At 45.4% G+C, this 17878-nt stretch overlaps 1 long non-coding RNA gene across 1 annotated transcript in view; it reads left to right on the top strand.

Moving 5' to 3' along the window:
- The window catches only part of LOC142564707 (uncharacterized), a 28696-nt gene that overhangs the window by 6085 nt on the left and 4733 nt on the right, over positions 1-17878 (top strand). The window contains exon 2 of the long non-coding RNA XR_012824659.1: positions 5322-5446. This is a non-coding gene — a long non-coding RNA (uncharacterized LOC142564707). The remainder of the gene's footprint in view (positions 1-5321; positions 5447-17878) is intronic.

Raw genomic sequence — 17878 nt, 5'->3', positions numbered from 1 at the left:
CTTTGCATAGCTCCCAAGGCTTTTTTTACTTCTTCCGGCGTTACCTGTGGGATTTCGAATTCCTCTAGACTATTATCTCTTCTATTATCGTCGTGGGTGCCACTGGTACTGTAAAAATCTCTATAGAACTCCTCAGCCACTTCCACTATCTCATCCATATTGGTAATGATATTGCCGGCTTTGTCTCTTAACGTATACATCTGATTCTTGCCAATTCCTAGTTTCTTCTTCACTGCTTTTAGGCTTCCTCCGTTCCTGAGAGCATGTTCAATTCTATCCATATTATACTTCCTTATGTCTGCTGTCTTAAGCTTGTTGATTAACTTCGAAAGTTCTGCCAGTTCTATTCTAGCTGTAGGGTTAGAGGCTTTCATACAATGGCGTTTCTTGATCAGATCTTTCGGTGAAAGAGCGAGCGCGGACCGCAGTGGGGCTTGTAAGAAGGCGATAGCGACGACAGCGCGAGGAGGAAAGCGGGGGAGGACTCTGCAGCGGAAGCATGAGGCGGAAAGCGGAGGAGGATGGTATGTAGAAAACGTGAGAAGAAAAGCTTAGTGCCACGTAAGACGGGCCCTGCGACGGCGACCGCTACTACCAGATGGCGACAGAGAAGCGCGCCGTCGTCTGTTCACCGATGGCATGCGGAGATAGCTTCCGCCGATACCATACATGGAAACAAAGCGCTGCATGAAGCGGAAGTTTGTCTGCGGCGGCTTCTGTGAATCGCGCCCACGCGTGAACCACGCGCTGCCTCTCGGGATCTCTCGTTTAGCGAGGCAGTCGCACCACACTTCGCTCCGTTTGCAATGTGCCGCACGAGACAGATTGTCCGGGCCAGCCAATATATCGCAGAATGAAAACGCGTATAGATTTGGCATTAGGGTGTATCTTAATTGCCGGCGAATTTTTTTTTTACTCCGGAAAGAAACGGTACAACCTGTGTTAAATCCGAAGGCTGTAAAATGCCTCGCAGCCTCTTCCTAGCGTCTTCGAAACTGCGAGGAAAGCACTGGGGAATGAGATCAAATTCCGAAGGCAGGTGCGCAGCTCTAACACAGCGTCCCAATGCTTTAGCTGCCAAGAAGTGAGACTGGGACAAACTGAGACGCTCCCGATCGTGACGCAAGGAAGAAAGTCATTACAAAGTTTTAGAATTGAGGACCCAAGAAAATTGTGGACCGCAAATGCGCATGCGCATTACATATGCCACAGTCTTGGTTTGTTGCGTTCGGGTTGACCGAAAAACTGGCAGTGACTTAGCTCAGCTATGCCAGGATATACGTAGCGTAAAGGCGCGGTTATGTTTGGTTAATTTTCCAGTCTTTCGCGCCGACTAGCAGCGGCTCGACTCTCCTTAACCTCCATGTCGAGCACGCTGCATCAACCGTCTCTCCCGCAAAATTATACGCACGGTGCGCCCTCCTCGCGCATGCGAGGAGGGCGCACCATGCACTTAGTTCATTTCTCTTTTGTGGGTTTACGCGTTTTTATGGCGAATCATGGACGTTATTCACATTTGTACTAGTAAACCTACACCGCCTCTCCCTCATTTGCATAGAAGTTACCTCGGATTGCCCCCCCCCGAAAAAAAATCCTGGTTACGTGCCTGTTTAGGCCTTAAATGCAGCAGCTGACACACACGGCGCCGGCGCGTCTGCGGAGACTGTGACGTCACACCTCTGGAATGCGCCGCAGTCGGCGGTGGCGAGGCCTACGCATGCGCAGTATGGCAGGCGCACACGACCGCGAAACTCGGCTCCAACTCGCGTAGTGTAGCTTTGCGCTACAAATTCAAAAAATCGGAAAGTAGCGCGGGTCCCCAAGCAGTCTTGGGTTAAAAACAGCGTACCTAATTCGTATTACTAACACAGTGATTACGCTTATTACAGTTTATTGCTTCCCCTTTTCGCTCGAAATGCATTCTGTTCGTTTTCACTTGTAGTAAAAGCTTTCCTTTTTTTTTTCTTTTGAGCACCTCTTTATTTTCCCCACTGCTGCGTCCCTATCACTCGATCGCAGAGCGGTCTGCGTTTGGCCCAATTATCAAACTCTGTTCTCTTCTAAATCCAAGAACAGCGTATCGAACAAGACCCATAGTCTTGTGTCCCCAATTCTAAAGCTATCTATTAATGCTAGTGGCCGAAAGAAAGCGAGAGCGCACACAAGTGTTCTAGCTCGTGCTGTGTGGGCAGTGACGTATACGTGCCTGAGGTGTGCCTGAAGTGCAATATAGTCGCACGCCCTTATGACGAAGTGCGTGGGGCGTCCGCACTCCTTCGTTATACAGGTCACTCCATTGTAAACGCCGCGCAGCGCACCAGCTCATACAAGAACAAGTCATTGCGTTCTATGACGAGGTGCTCGACCTTACTTGGGTCATATTCTCTATGCTACGGTGTGTGGTGCATCAGGGTGTCAATGTGGAAACATGCGCTACCTCTATTGGAGCGCCATTGGAGCCGAACGATAGACGTGCAAGCCTATGCGTTATCGCTCATAACCACAGGAGTTACTCTGGCAATCTTTGTAGTCTTCTGACAAATACTTCGTCATGGTATGATTCACGAGAAAATCATAACATTATTCGTGCGCAGCCTCGGTAGCTGCGAAAGACCCTTAGCGCAGTATATCCAGTGCAGAGCCCTTAAAGAGCCCAAGCACGATGTTGGAGGTCATATTTGGCAAGAACGCGCCGGCAAGAAAGCCCAAAAAATAAAGCCTACAACATCAACGTCGCCCTCATCGGCAAGAAATATCGCATCACTTGAACGTCACCATCGAGGTGTGAGGTTGTGATGCTTGCAGCGACCCAAGCTAACGTCAAGAAAGATTCATTGAAGAACGGCAGATGCCCGTTGCCTCCTGGGGCACATACCCAATGGCAAACACATAGCGGCCGCATCATACACACCCCATGATATGTATTTTACACATTTTATTCTATGCATTTTTTGTCCTCTTCCCCTATTTATATGATTAAGTACACGTCAATGTTAACGTACACAGCAAAATAACATCTGGAATATAAATGGTGGAGCTCCACGTCTTAGCTTACCGCGGTGAGCTCTGTTGGCAGGATGCATTTGCATCGAAATTCTCACTGGTTTTCTGCTTTATATATTACCAGGTGCCATGAATGCGACTTGCCTGGTACAAGTGGCGACCTTTCTCAAAGGCAGACACACGAGCATGCGTTTTCCGGTACGCCAGGCCTTCAAACCCGCAGTGCGAAATCACTAGAAGCACCGTGGGCGCTTTCGTCTCGTCGTCTGCTTCACATGCAAGTGCTTTGACTTCTGCCGTTCGCGCTGCTGTTCGCCAGCACGTCGTAAGGCCCCTAGATAAAACAATCTAGGGACCTTACCACCTCTCAGACGCACCACTGGCGCCTGAAGACGGCCGCCTGGTGCCTGAAATGCAAGAACGCTCGTGTATACCATGCACTTTTTGTGCGCACATTAGGGAACTCCAGGTGGTGAAAATTAGTCCGGTGTAGCCCAGTGCGGCGTCTCTCGTAATCATATCGTGGATTTAGGAACGCAAAACCCCAGAAGTTGTTTGTTCTGAAACCTCCGCTGGCAAGAACAAGAAGTTGCTTTGCTTATCTGTGTGTTAGAGTAAATTGCTAGGACTCAACGCAGAACAGACGACCACAAAGAAATTGTCAAGTAGACGGAGCAGGCGTAGACTAACGGACTACTTTCTGTGGAAATGAAAGAAAAGCTACGAAGGTGGAGCTTCGGGCACATGTACATGTTACTGCGCCAAGTAGCCCGACAGGGCTTGGCAGCGCTCTTAGTTTCTCGGAAACAGACGCCGGTGGGAATCGACGCAGCTTCCAGGTGTGGCGGTTTCTCGTTTGACCAGACGCGAAAGGGACAAGTCTCAAAATATAGGTCAACTTCAACACTCACAGTGGCGTGTTTTGCCTTATTCTGCTGTTGCAAATGAGGTGCTCGCTTTTTCGATTTCCCATCTAGAAGTAGCGTGTGCGATAATGTGACGACTATTTCTTCAGAAGCGCCCTCACGTGGGTGCGCTTTCACTCCGTAGCTTTAATTTCATTGGCACAGAAAATTGTGCGCGAGCATATCAGCTTCTTCTTTCCAATTTAAGATAACAAACTCGCCTGTCAGACTCTTCGTGGCCGTCTGTTTTGCAGCCTTCAAATCGAACAATCAAGTGCTCTCCAGTGATGCTGCCTGTAAACCTGCGACATGACACGGTATTGCTGAAGAAGCTCATTTCAACACTGGCACTCTGTTTTCGTATTCCGTTGTTGTTTTCTTTTATCAACTGTCTTTCTGCCAGACTTTGCTCCTGTTGTCCGATAAAACGAGGATAACGAACGCAGAGTGGTGTTTGACACTTTGTATAGGCGCTGTGTAGATTCGATTCCTTGTCTGAAGTCGATACGACGATACACAATCGATTTTTCTGCACTCGGGAAAGAGATCGTGGAATTCGCAAACACTAGTCGGGATGAAAATCTGCAGTAGAAATAATTCATCGTAGCGGCTTTCTAGCAGCGTCTAAGCACGCAACGGGTGCGAATGTTTCGATCACAATACTCTTGACATCTGTTGCAGTTGCACTCTGTTTTCGCGTGAAGCACCACTTAAGAGGAAGCTATAACCCAGGCCAAACTCCGACTCATCTGTCCAAATGCGTATAAAACGCGGAAGGGTGGAGATTAGATAACCATATGCACCCAACTCATCTCGATAAATGTGTTGTAGTTAGGAGAATAAAACTAAATTCTGCCAACTGCTGGCAGGAAATTCTTGATCTGTGGCCTCGACTCTTCGATAGCTCACTTCGAAAATTTGATGCCTTACACGAAAAAAAAAACAAATCTGCTTCCCAGGGTCCGTATACAGATGTGAACATTTTACTTTAAATGCAACAAAAAATTATTAATATTGGTGTAGTTTGTACCCAGAAGAAATATCTTTTTTCCGTTTCCACGTATTTATAAAAGAGCTCGTAAACAAAACTTTTATTCCGCTTAACCCTGCATGCACGTCCTTCAGGCAACTTACTCCGCATAATCTTTAGCCTGGAATCATGTACGTCATCGACTATAACCGCTTTGTTATATGATATGAGATCTAAAAAAAAGGAAGCAGAACGAAAAGTTTATTTTGCGTTGAACACCTCGTTTAAACGACATTTCATTGCGAACGTTCAGACATTGCAACATTGTCAACTTGAAATTGACCGCGTCATTATGTAATCATATCTAAACCTTTACGTGAACTACACTACTCTCTCTCTCTCTTTTCTAGGAATTCAGTCTTGTGCATTTATGGTATTTTCAGATTGTGCTGTCAGTGAAGAAATGCCGTAAGGACAAGCGCACGTACGTTATCCTGCGGAAATGAATTGGGCATCAATATACTAATATAGTTTCTAGGTTGTGGAAAGCGCACATAAACTAAACGAGGTAAAAATTATTGCTATGTACGTAGAGCTCAACTTTGAACTGCTGCTTAAGAGAGAAGGCAATGAAATGAAAAGTCGGCGAGAAGAAAAAGGAAGGAGGGGGTGAAAAAAGGACAGCAATTGCATCCTGTCTAGAATATGTAGTGCGCAATGTCTTTATCACTATATTTGTCAATAAAATTTATCAATTCATCAATATAATATAAGGGCGGATAGCGCAGCTCTGCCGCTTTAGTTAAATTAGTCGAATAGCTGAACATGAGTTACATGAAAAATTACAGCCAAATGTTTACCAAATCAATTGCAAGACGGCATAAATATCGTTAACCAATTTTTGAGACAGACAGGAAGGGTTTTATCCTACGCAAAAACAGCTGTATTGCCCTTCACTCGGAGGCAGTTTAAAAATTTTACTCTTAGTCTGGAAGGACACCCTCTAATGATTGTCGCACAGCATCGATTTCTTGGAATAATACTTGATAGGCAGCTAACCTGGGCACCCCACTTAAAAAAACTCGAAAACGAGGTCAATGCCATAGTGACTGCACTTCGCAGGCTTGCAGGCACATCATGGGGCGGATCAGTATCGTCCATGCTGACTGTTTACAATGCATCAATACGACGAAAAATTGCGTATTCCGCACCCATCTTACACGGACTTTCCCACACGTCAGAAGAGCGACTTCAAAGACTTTTAGCTAGAGGTCTACGCATATGTCTAGGAGTTGCACGAGCGACTTCTAGCTATCTTGTAATAGCTGAGGCTCGCCAGTCATCATTTCAAGTTATGCGAACTACAGAAACATGCCGACATTATTTCCGTCTTCAAACACAGCATAAAAGAAACCCATTGGGTCTAGGCTTAATGAAACGAGATAGAAGTTATGTTCATATAGAAATTCGAGAAAATATTCACATATTGCCAGGAAATGAATTTTGGAACTCAGACGTCGAATATCCTCCATGGCTGCTTACACTTCCGAAAATCGAGTTGTCAGTAGACGGGATACTCAGAGAAAGAGACATGTTCATTCAAGCTACTTAACAACTAGCACTTTACCAGATATATATGCGGTATTCAGGATACACGCACGTCTATACAAATGGCTCAAGTACAGCAACCTATTCAACTTCATCATTCATTATAACGCACCTCAACAAACAAGAATCATTTAAGTTAGCTCGTGCAAATTCGTCCACAACGGCTGAACTGTTCGCAATCCTGTGCGCGATAGAATTTATATTGTCAGTAAGAGATGCGCAAAAATGGGTAATTTACAGCAATTCACAGGCTGCTCTAACATCACTCTGCAGCACAAAAGGGAAAACATTCAGTGATAGTATCATATACGAAACACTTAAAAACCTCACAAAGGCAAGCGAAGCGAAACATGCAATAGCATTCCAGTGGATACCAGTGCATTATAACATTCCTTACAACACAGCAGCCGATGAAGCTGCACGACAAGTACACCTCAAAGATGATGCGGTTCCGCTCCCAATATAAAAGAATGAATTAGGCTGCATTATTAGGACAAGGTCTTTCAAAATGTCTAGAAACACTTGTTTTGACCAGAATTCTAAGAGCTCGGACTTATACCATATTGACCCGTTTATTGAATTCAAATTTTCATTGTCATTAGACAGAACTATTGAAACCATTATTCATCGATTCAGGCCAGGCACTGCCTACAAAAAGCATTTCTTACACAGAATTGGCCGTGCGGAAACCCCCAAATGTGACTGTGGATTTGTAGATGAAGATATGTATCACCTCCTCCTAGATTACCCACATCCCGACACAGCAAGATGCCGACTTAAATCAACCCTAATTAAATTAGACCGCAGACCTCTCAGTTTAAAGAAACTGTTGGGCCCTTGGCCAACAACGTCTTTGCAGAAAAGTGCTATAAAAGCTCCAAAGACCTTTCTTGAAGACGGCGGTATTGTTGGACATTATTAACGCTTTTATTGTTCCTTTCATTTCAGTGTCGCGTTATATATACATGTGTTTGTGAACTCTGTTTGGACTGTTCTCTTGTGACTATAGATGATAATGCATTTACACGATGTTTGTACCACCCGCTGACTAGAGACTGCGTTATTAGTCGACAGTGGCGTATGTATTCTTGATACTTTTTTCTACCTAACTGTGGGGACATTTACCTTGCATATTGTATGTACCATGTGTTTCTTACGTCATAGTCTTCCTGTGAAAACATTGCGTGGTAAGTCCTGGTGCTTGTGTGAAAAGGTTATTTGATATGTAATCTTGAAGCCTGTATGTTGTATTCAAGAGCTAAGGAGTAGCCGGCTCCTTAACTTGTGCATCAGCATCTCCTTATATCATATCAATAAAAAATAAAAAAAATTCATCATTTAACTTTTAAAAGAAATCGGCCGCACACAGTGCGATTGGTGACTTGAAGCCGTTGAGTGTGCACAAAGCAGGTGCACTTGGAATGAATTTCAAGACTAGTAGCAGTTTTAAGAAAAGTGCAAGAAAACTTGCCGCACAATGTACGGTCGCTTCACTTAAGAAAATGCATCCGTAAGCAGCGTAGGACGCATCTATATAGAACACCGGTGCACTTTGTCGGGCATTTCAAGTTCCCCATGTCTCAATACTGTTGCCAGCCTTGAAATTCCTTCAACTAGATATGCGATACAAGCACATCAGTTCCTATTCGTAATTCAAATTTGCGCACCAAGATGGTTAGTTGTGAAAGCTATTCAGCTAAGACTTCTTTATATATATTTAATTGTGCGTTTAGACTTCTCGTGCTGGCAATGTCCGCCCCTTTCGATAATGAAGCTCACGGGGGAGAAATCAGCTATCTGCCGCAAGCAATTCTCGAAAATTTTGTTAAGATTGTTTGAAGACATCTGGTATATATTAACACTATTCTGAGAAATGTGCGCAAAATGAAGGGATGTACCATGCAAACTGTCCACCGAACAGCGCGAACGCAAATGAAAGATTATCGCTCGGTAGCACAAATCATTTCTAACGAACACGTTCGCCCGGCTTTCACCTCGCTATTTCAGCTGATTGATTGATTGATTGATTGATTGATTGATTGATTGATTGATTGATTGATTGATTGATTGATTGATTGATTGATTGATTGATTGATTGATTGATTGATTGATTGATGGTTTATTACATATACATATGATGGGAGGCAAAGGGAAAAGCCATTCAAGGATGGCTTGAGGGATTCCTTCGCCCCCATACTGGCAAAGACAGCAGCAGAGGCACACACACTTTGTTCACATAGCTGTACACTTTCACAAAGCCATCATTTTAAACTAATCAGCAAATTTGGAAAACGTTAATGAATAACGCATTGGCGTTTAACCTGACTTGAATAGTCAATCCAAGATACGCTCAGGGCAAAAAATATAAATTAGGGGTGGGCGAATGTCCGAAGTTTATAATACGAATCAAATACTGTACACTATCTAATCGTATTCGAAAAGGATTCGATTGGCTGTTTTCGAATATTTGAAACAGAATGTGTCACGTCTGGTTACTGCTCTCCGTATTCTAAACTTAGTATCGTAAATTATCGGTAGTCAACGGCAGTCTTCTGAGCAATCCAGGAATAAAATCAGTAAACTAAGCTTTGTTTTTCGTTTCGCGGGGGAAGTCTACATGACAACCGCTTTCTTGTACCGTGCCATTTTTTGTTATTGGCAGCCTAGTCCCGTAGCAGTCTTATATTTTACCCTACAACCTCTCATCTTTTCCTTGTAACCGGCCCTTTTACATGTGTCTCCACGGCATGCAAGTCCGTCAGCACCATTTTTATTATTTTTCTACAGCTAGTATTTTTTTTCCTGCAGCCATTTATTTACCGGTTATCTTTTACAGTTGGTCAAATAGCAGCCATATGTTTCTGCAAATATTTTTTGCAACCAGGATCATAAGTTACTGACAGGCTATTCGTGTAGCTTTTTTAATGACAGTTAGTGATCTTTGGTTCAAAACTAATCTGTTGTCCCTCATAGGTAGCTGTCGTTCTTGCGGAAGTCAGTACTGTACGCGTAGTTCTACAACAATTATTATTATTGCTGTATATGTATGCGTCTGCGCTTGGACATTTGATATTCGATTCAGTATTCGATAGTTACTATTCGTATTGGAAGAAGTAGATATTATTAGACACTGTTAGATACCTGTTATTTTAAAGCAAGCGAAGGTATGTGGGCACTTCGAAATTTATGTCGAGGTCTGTGATCCGGACTGATGACTGTCTGCGATATACATAGCATGCACGTGACGTCACATCCGCTGCTGTCGTCTGCTTCCGCCATCTTGGGGTACCTTATCAACAGGCGGCCGCATAGGCTTATAGGTTCCCCAAGATGGCGCTGCTGTAAACCGGAAGTCGCGGAGTATCGTTGAATGACGTACATGCATACTATGTATAGAACAGAAATATTCTACTACATCGGTGATGTCCACAGTGAACTTGCTCTTCTCTTAATCTTTCCCTCCCCTTTTCCCTTCCTTCGGTGCCTGTAGCAAACCGGACTCAGTCCTGGTTAACCTTCCTGTCTTTCATTAATCTTTCTCTTGTGTGTGCACCGTATTAAGTGCTTACCGATCAATATTTTTTTCATTAAGCCTCGAACCGAGGCTTGTGTGGTATTTAAACACCAAGTACATAGCCTGTACCTCGGGTCACATTTAGAGATAGAGCCTAACAAACTTCCGATCGGAACCAACCTCAGCATCATTATTTTGTTTCCCTAATCTTGTCGTTGTTGTTCTTCGACATGTTTAGCCGCTATGACGCTTTTAGCCGCTATGACCCTGTGGAGAGATATCCAAGAAAATAGCAGTGCGCTTTGTTTCATTATTAATCCCAGTGACTAAAAGATATTGCTAAGCTGATTGAATGAAACAGAGATCTCCGGGGAAGTTTCTTCTTCTGTTCATATTCCTTTTTATTATCATTCTTATAACTTAAGTCTGAGTTTACCTTTTACGAGAGCCGATCTTTTGTTGTTTATTAGCAGGAAGAAAACTGGAAATTTGTCCACTAAAGAGCCTGCTGCGCTCTAATTAGACCTAAAATATTCAAGTTCTAAACTAGAAAAGAAAAATCGGAATGAACTAACCAAACAGCTCACACATTGTCTACTAGAATATCATAGGTTCGCCGACAAGAAACACACAAAGACAAGACATGCACTAGTAACAAGAAATAAACTAAGAACAAGACAAGTAAGGCAGGACCGTAGGCTTACAAGAGGCAATACAGAAATGACAGAGTACGACTTGCGAACACCATTAACTCATGTTCAGACAGCCGACGCCAAACCAGAGGAAGGGCCAATTAGGCGCGTTCTCTTTCAGTGTTACCCGCACTGAACACGCAAAAAGACGTCCTGATGCATGGCTTAATCAAAAGGCCGTCTGCGCGGTCGTTCGGCGCGAGTCAGTCGTGCGGTGAATCATGCGAGCGCACGACCAGACGACAAGAAGCGCCGTCTGCTCCGGAACCGGCTTCTCTGGCTGTTACCACGTACGAAAGCGACGTTCTATGAACGTTCCAACACCTGCACCATCGTGTGCTAACACCTGCACGCTCGGGCCGCAATGTATTTACGAGAAACAAGTAAGCTGCGGGATGGCAGCACTATACGTATACACCGTTTGCCATGGCGACGTAGGGTACGAGCGCGCAGCGTCGTCTGGAAATGCTGTCGTCGCTGCCTCTAAACATGGCTCGTACCGGTGAGGGCAATTGGCCACACGGGGCTGATAGAAAATAGCACCCAACAAAATATCAAGGGAAGTGAAGGCAAGCGTTCAAAACGAAGAATTAGGCAACTAAACGATAACACACATCTTGAGAGAGCGTATACATAAGCTTTGGTGGAGGTGGGGGGGGGGGGGGGATGAAGGGCCAATTCACTGTGTGAGAAGCCAGACAAACTGTCGTTCTGCTCCCAAATTCCCCCTCCCCCTCCCAACCCAATCTATGGTGGGAAAGTGGCTGGACAGCAAAGCCAAAGGAGTGCACAAAACAAAGCACAATTGACCGAGGCGTGAGGTTAGGCGTGAAGGCGGAAACGTTACGTTGAGAATTTGTTCTTTCTTTTTCTGTTTTTCTTTTAGTGTTCAGTGTTAATTTACGTATATTTTTTGGCGCCGTCTGAGGCACTCGTACAATACGATACTGTTCTTTTCTTTTTACTTTGTCGGGCAAAAATGACGCTGTCAACGCAAAACACACGTTGTTATCAAGCGGCGTGCAGCATTTCCGGACGACTCAGATAAAAGGTAACCTTTGGCGCCCGCTAGTCGCCGTTCCTTATAATCCCAACCGCGGTATGTAAATAGCACTTCATTTTGCAAAGCCACGAGACAGATACGAAGAATGTTTCTCAAAGGTCAGACTGTTTCGATCTCCTGCTTCTTTAATAACCAGGAGTGTTCTGACCTTTCAAAGCACGCTTACGATTCCGTTCTGAAACGCAAACTTTAACGACCCAGGCAGCTTCTGTTAATGGTAGAACAACAGGATGATTGAATACCTTAGAGACGGCTATGAAAAAAAAATTGTTTAGAAATCAACGGTGCCAGTCTCCCCACATAATGAATAACTGCCACTCCAGAATGGTATAAGAACACACTACGTGCCTAGACAAAAAAAGAAATCAAAACAAAGAACTACAACGAAACACGGAGACGTTCCTCATGCATACGCGCAAAGTAATGGAACATTAAACACTTCGCAATAAAAACGGTAGCATATACACATGTGCAGATGTCGTATTGCTCAAATAAGCCTTGACCAAGCCCAGTTAGCATCGTTCGCAACGGCATCTACATACACGAATTAAAGTAAATGAATTGAGTTGTTGTCCTCGACGAAATCCTGTAGGGCAATCGAAATAAATCTCTATTTGGAGTGTCTGTCAATGTGGTTCCATTTCCAGCGTAAAAAGAAGAAAGAATATGTCCTAACTGAAACTAGTGCTAGCCTGCATGACTCATATGCGAACATGCCGTCAATGTACCAACCGGCTTCTAGCCGGCAGTTGTAACACTACGGCTCGAATTGTTCATTAGAAAGCTAATTTGTAAAACTTAATTATCTAGTTATTCTATCAGCTTGCTCGCGACCATCGCACAATTTCTGTTACCCGCCGCTGCTATGAGTCTTCGCCAGCAAATTGCCCACGTGACAGGCGGTGAGAGCTATAGTCTAGATGCCTCATTGCCGCTTTTTCTTCTACACCAGTGACCGCAGTGACGTCCACTTGATATACTGCATCTTAGTGCAAGAATGTGGATATCCTTGGCACGTGCTCAACACGCATAACGGACGTAGCTCGCTCGACCGTTTGGCCAAGCTTTCGGTGTCCTCCGAATAATCCTTGCACATTCGTGAAGGACAGCACATCTGAAGTGTTCGAGCAATACTGAATGCATTGCATGGACACTTTAGAGCCTTTTGAACTGTTTACTGCAATGAACGTTACATTTGCAGCGGACACTGTGTGACAGATGAAACTGTTTGTTTTTTCTGTCATGCGGAGAACGCCCACGCAGGACGACCATGTATGTCGCGTGCGCATGTATGCGTGGAAGTGCAGTGTGATATTTATTTTCCTACGCCTTCCGTAAGCTACAGGTTTCAGCTTGAACTAAGTGAAGTTTAAAGTAAATTTTGTGTCAGAATTGACACGGTGCGCATGATATATATACACATGAGTTAGCTGCATACATGATTGCTTCAGGCCATAGTTCAAACACACGTCAGAAAACATATTTCTGTCGAGAGGAAACTGAACAGCAAAGCCACTGTGGTCCAGATACAATATCCAGATACAAGGTCCAGATACAATATACTGCGGGCGTCCCTGGTAGGATATTCAAAACTGGGTGTTCGACGGATGTCCTATTTGTCTCTGAAACCACGCTTGTACATTGAGACAAGATTTGGATATCCTAGGTACGAAGCGTTTTCATTGTGGTAATGCAAGCTTGTATCACACACGAAACTAAACGGAAATTCAGCTTTATCCCATTTCATTCAGCACCCTGTTCTCAACGAGACGGATATAGCAGGAGCTTAAACACTGCGTATAGCGCTAGGTAAATCAAATCCATCTGTGCATATACGAACGGTGACGCGGTCGCCTCAAGGACAGAAGGACAGAGCAGAGTTAGCCAACATGGTTTCCTCCGCTCGGAGCGCTCGGAGGTCAAATAGGCTTGCGTGGGATTCGTTGGGTGTATAGGTATGCCAGCAATCACGGCCAAGGTCAGCGTAGCGTGGAGTCTCGAAACATGTAAATAAATTACGAAGAAACTAGATAGGCAGGCGGGGTGTGGCCGCGTCGGAGAACTCGGACTTGTCACTTTCACCTGATCTTTATCCTTAACGTTCGCATACTGTATCGTGCAGCCTCTAACAAACCGGTCCACCGCTCAGTTAAGGCAGCGACTACAGACGATTTCCCGGCTGATTCGCATTTTGTTTTCGGAACGAGGACCTTGCCAAGATTAACTCGTCACTTCAAGGAACGTGCTACGCAGAAGCCTGCGTTTAATCGGGCTCGGACCGCCAGAGGCTGAAGCAAGTAGGCTTATTTTAGAGCACTAGGGGCGCATCCACGCTACAGTGAGCCTGCTGTACGTGATATACTTTTCGAGCAGCCTTAATATGACTAAACTACACCGTTAAAATTGAGGAAAACGTCACCTGATTCTTTAGTGTGTACATAACTCGAGTACCCAAGCTCTGTCGGCTTGCCTTCTCTAGACAAATAATCTTGAGATATAAATTTCGTCTATGAAGCCCTTCTTCCGATTTGCACGTGATCTGTTATTAAACAAATAAAATCGAAAGAGTCCTATCAGTTCCTTTTTATAGTCTGCTTGCGGAATGCAATTCAGCTGCCAAATGAACGGGGACCTTGGTCGTGTAACTCGTGCTTACTTAATGCAAGATCGATGCAAGCCCTTTCGAGCATGCCTCAAGAGCTGTACCCTCAAATCGCGGTCACTGCCCACGAAGGCCGTTCCACATACGTCGGTCGGAACGCGTACGATGGTGGAATAAACTAGGCCTGCCAGGAATCATCATCTTTACACCCTCGCTTTCCTAGCTCCGGTTAATGCGCAGGGACGCCTTCAGGTAACAATCTGTGCGCATGCCGCTTCTTTTAAAAGAGGAGGTGGTGGCACGAAACTGGGAGCTTTGGACTATATTAAAACCAAGTCATGAAATCTGATAAGGGGGAGGGGACGTGTAAAAAAATTGGCAGTGGTTTAGCTCAGCTATTCCAGGATATACGTAGCGAAAGCTAAGGCATTGTATGGTTAGCCTTTGTTAATATTGATTGCAAGTCCAGGTTAGTCTGGTTGTCTAGCTATGTTGCGGCGTTTAGCCAGTACTTCGGCGCGCGGTTCGTCTGTTTCCTGGGCGATTCGTTTCCTCTTCATCTCGTTCCGATGTCGATTCCAGGCCTCCTCGTGCTTATCGGCATTGTCGCCGTCCATACTGCCGCCTCAACTGTGGTTGCGGCGCACGCGAGCTCTCCTTTTCAATCCTCCGGCATGTTATCAGGCATGCGACGCAGCTGACGAAGCGAGCGGAGGCGAACGCAACGACGAAGAACGTGGTTCCTCGTCACACCGCGTTCCTCGTTGTTGCGTTCGCCTCCACTCATGCGGTGTGACGTCATGCGCCTCCTCAGAGCACCGCCACGGCGAAATCGCAAGTTCGCGGCCAGTATAGCTTCCGCTTTAAAAAATCAAGGTATACCACTACTATCATACGGGTAAGAACTTATCGCAGTTGGTCGCAGTATGAAGTTAGACGCTTGAATCCCAGCAAACGTTGGTTCGAATAGTTAAATTTTGGAAACGAATCGAATGGCGAATATTTTCACGTTTATGAAGACTGTAAAATACAGTATGTGTGTGTGTGTGTGTGTGTGCGTGCGTGCGTGCGTGCGTGCGTGCGTGCAGTCTGCTTACTAAAGAAAAGAACAAGAAAAATACGAAGCTTCTTTACATTATTTGATAGATGCAAGTAAGGGCGTTCCCAACTGGATGGCCGGTCAACTGAAGGTGCATGTAAGTGTGAAAATGGTTTCAGTTATCTGGCGCACAACCCGCCGCGGTTGCTCAGTGGCTAGGGTGTTGGGCCATTGAGCACGAGGTCGCGAGATCGAATCCCGGCCACGGCGGCCACATTTCGATGGGGGTGAAATGCGAGAACCCCCGTCTACTTAGATTGAGGAGGGAGGAGGGAAAGAGATAAGTAGAAGGCAGGGAGGTTAACCAGAATAACGTCCGATTGGCTACCCTACACCGGGGGAATGGGAAAAGGGGATAACAGGGAGAGAGAGGAGGGAAGGAAAGAAGGAAATTGCGGTGAGTTCGCTGACGTGTGTGGCCTTACAGAAATCGCATTAATAGTCACAGATGGTCGGCCAAGCCCGTCGTCCTTAAGAAGCACAAAAGTGCCTTCACCGCTTTAAGGGCCGACGGGCGATGGGGGCGGTGTTCCCGCAGCACCTGCACAGAAAGCGGCCGATTGTCTAGTTTTTGAAAAGCTTTGGCAAGTTCTTGTCTCTCAGGGGTGTATCGTGGACAGTGGCACAGCAGGTGGTCGATGTTTTCTTCCGTGGCACAGACCTCGCATGCTCCACTGTCAGTCACTTCAATTAATGTAGAGTATGCCTTTGTGAAGGCAACTCCTAACCAAAGGCGACAGAGAAGCGTAGCTTCACGTCGAGGAAGTCCGAGTGGAGGTCGGAGTTGCAGGGAGGGGTTTAGTCGATGCAGTCGTGTAAGTCGTAAGTTTGGCGAGTTCCACTCGGTCAGTGTGAGACTGCGCGCCAGGTGTCGAAGCTGCCTTGCGGCGTCTGTCCTCGAAAGCGGAATTGGAACGCTGTGCTCTTCATGATGTGCTGTGCGAGCAGCGTTATCGGCGGAATCATTGCCACTGATTCCACAATGGCCAGGTACCCATTGAAAAACACACAACTGGGGAATTGCATCACTTATTCGCCCTGTATATATATACATACATAACTTAGATTGAGGTACACGTTAAAGAACCGCAGGTGGTCGAAATTTCCGGGGTCCTCCACTACGGTGCGCCTCATAATCAGAAAGTGGTTCTGGAACGTAAAACCCCATATCTTTTTTTACCTTAAGGCACCGGGCCCCCGCCTGCCGAAATGAACTTTCCCAGCCCTTTGCCGCGCTCCTGCGCAGTATGCACAGTAGTTGCGCCTCCTCTTGCGCTATCGCAACATCACGTGTCAAAGCGGTGCCGCCATTTGTCTTTCACGCATGTCTAGAGCACGCGTATGTTGACATCGCCGAGTGTTCTCTACATATGTATATATATATACAGGGCGAATAAGTGATGCAATGCCCCAATTGTGCAACTCTGCCTTTCGATGCGGCATCAAAAAGAAAGAAAGAAAGAGAAGAATGAAATAAGAAGATAAATGTGTTTTAGGCCGATAACAACGAGGCTACGTAAATTACTTCTATGTCTCTCCTACCTCCCCCTATTTGGTTTTCTTCTATTTTTATTTCCTTTTTCTTGACGTTACTTCGGTTTGCCTTCCAGGACTATTGCTAATTCCAAGCCGCGCCCGACAACGCGGCGACGCAAGACTAGGAATTCCCCAAGCAGCGACCGAATTAAAGCGCCACCGCGCCGAACACATCACATATTTCACGTTTAACGCCTCGCTGGTTGCCGCCAGCTCAGTAAAAGCGTGCAGTATTAGGGACGCTGAGGCTCGAGGCCCGCCTTGGTCCTTCTCCGGAGAGGCCGCTCATCTATGCACGAAACAATAAGAGACTTCTATAGTCTATCCGTAATTCGAGACGTAACAGCGCTGTACTCGAAACGATGACATAAGTCGAAAGCAGACGTTGACAAACGCTGTGACTTAACTGAGCACTTCAACTGAAGACGAAAGTTAGGTTTTAAGGTTTAAAGTCCAAAATTATTATTAGTATTATTATTCTCAACATCATCATCACTATGTAATTTTGAAATTGTGCGACAGAACTACTTTGTCACGTTCGTAATTTGTTTTTATTTTTAGTTTGTGGCGTGAGCACTCTTGCTTATGCGCCCAGCGCGAACAGGAGCTCGTCGGGTGGTTTATCTCCTTCTCTTATCCCGACCTGCGGGCAATACCTTGTATTGTGCAAAAAAAAAATGGAACAAACGAATAAAATGAAAATAAGTGAAACTGCAGAGTGGGAGATGAAGGAGGCCGCAGTGGAAGGGGCTCCGCAGTATTTTCGAACCACTTGGGGTACTTTATAACGTGCACCTATATATATATGAACACTCAAGTGTTGTTGCATTTCGCCCCCCATCGAAATGCGGCACTCGAGCCCGCGACCTCGTGCTCGGAGTTTCGG

Source organism: Dermacentor variabilis, chromosome 11 (genome assembly GCF_050947875.1).
Source record: "Dermacentor variabilis isolate Ectoservices chromosome 11, ASM5094787v1, whole genome shotgun sequence".
NCBI lineage: Eukaryota > Metazoa > Arthropoda > Arachnida > Ixodida > Ixodidae > Dermacentor > Dermacentor variabilis.
The sequence above is the reverse complement of the archived record's forward strand: the minus strand, read 5'-3'. Positions and strand labels throughout refer to the sequence as shown.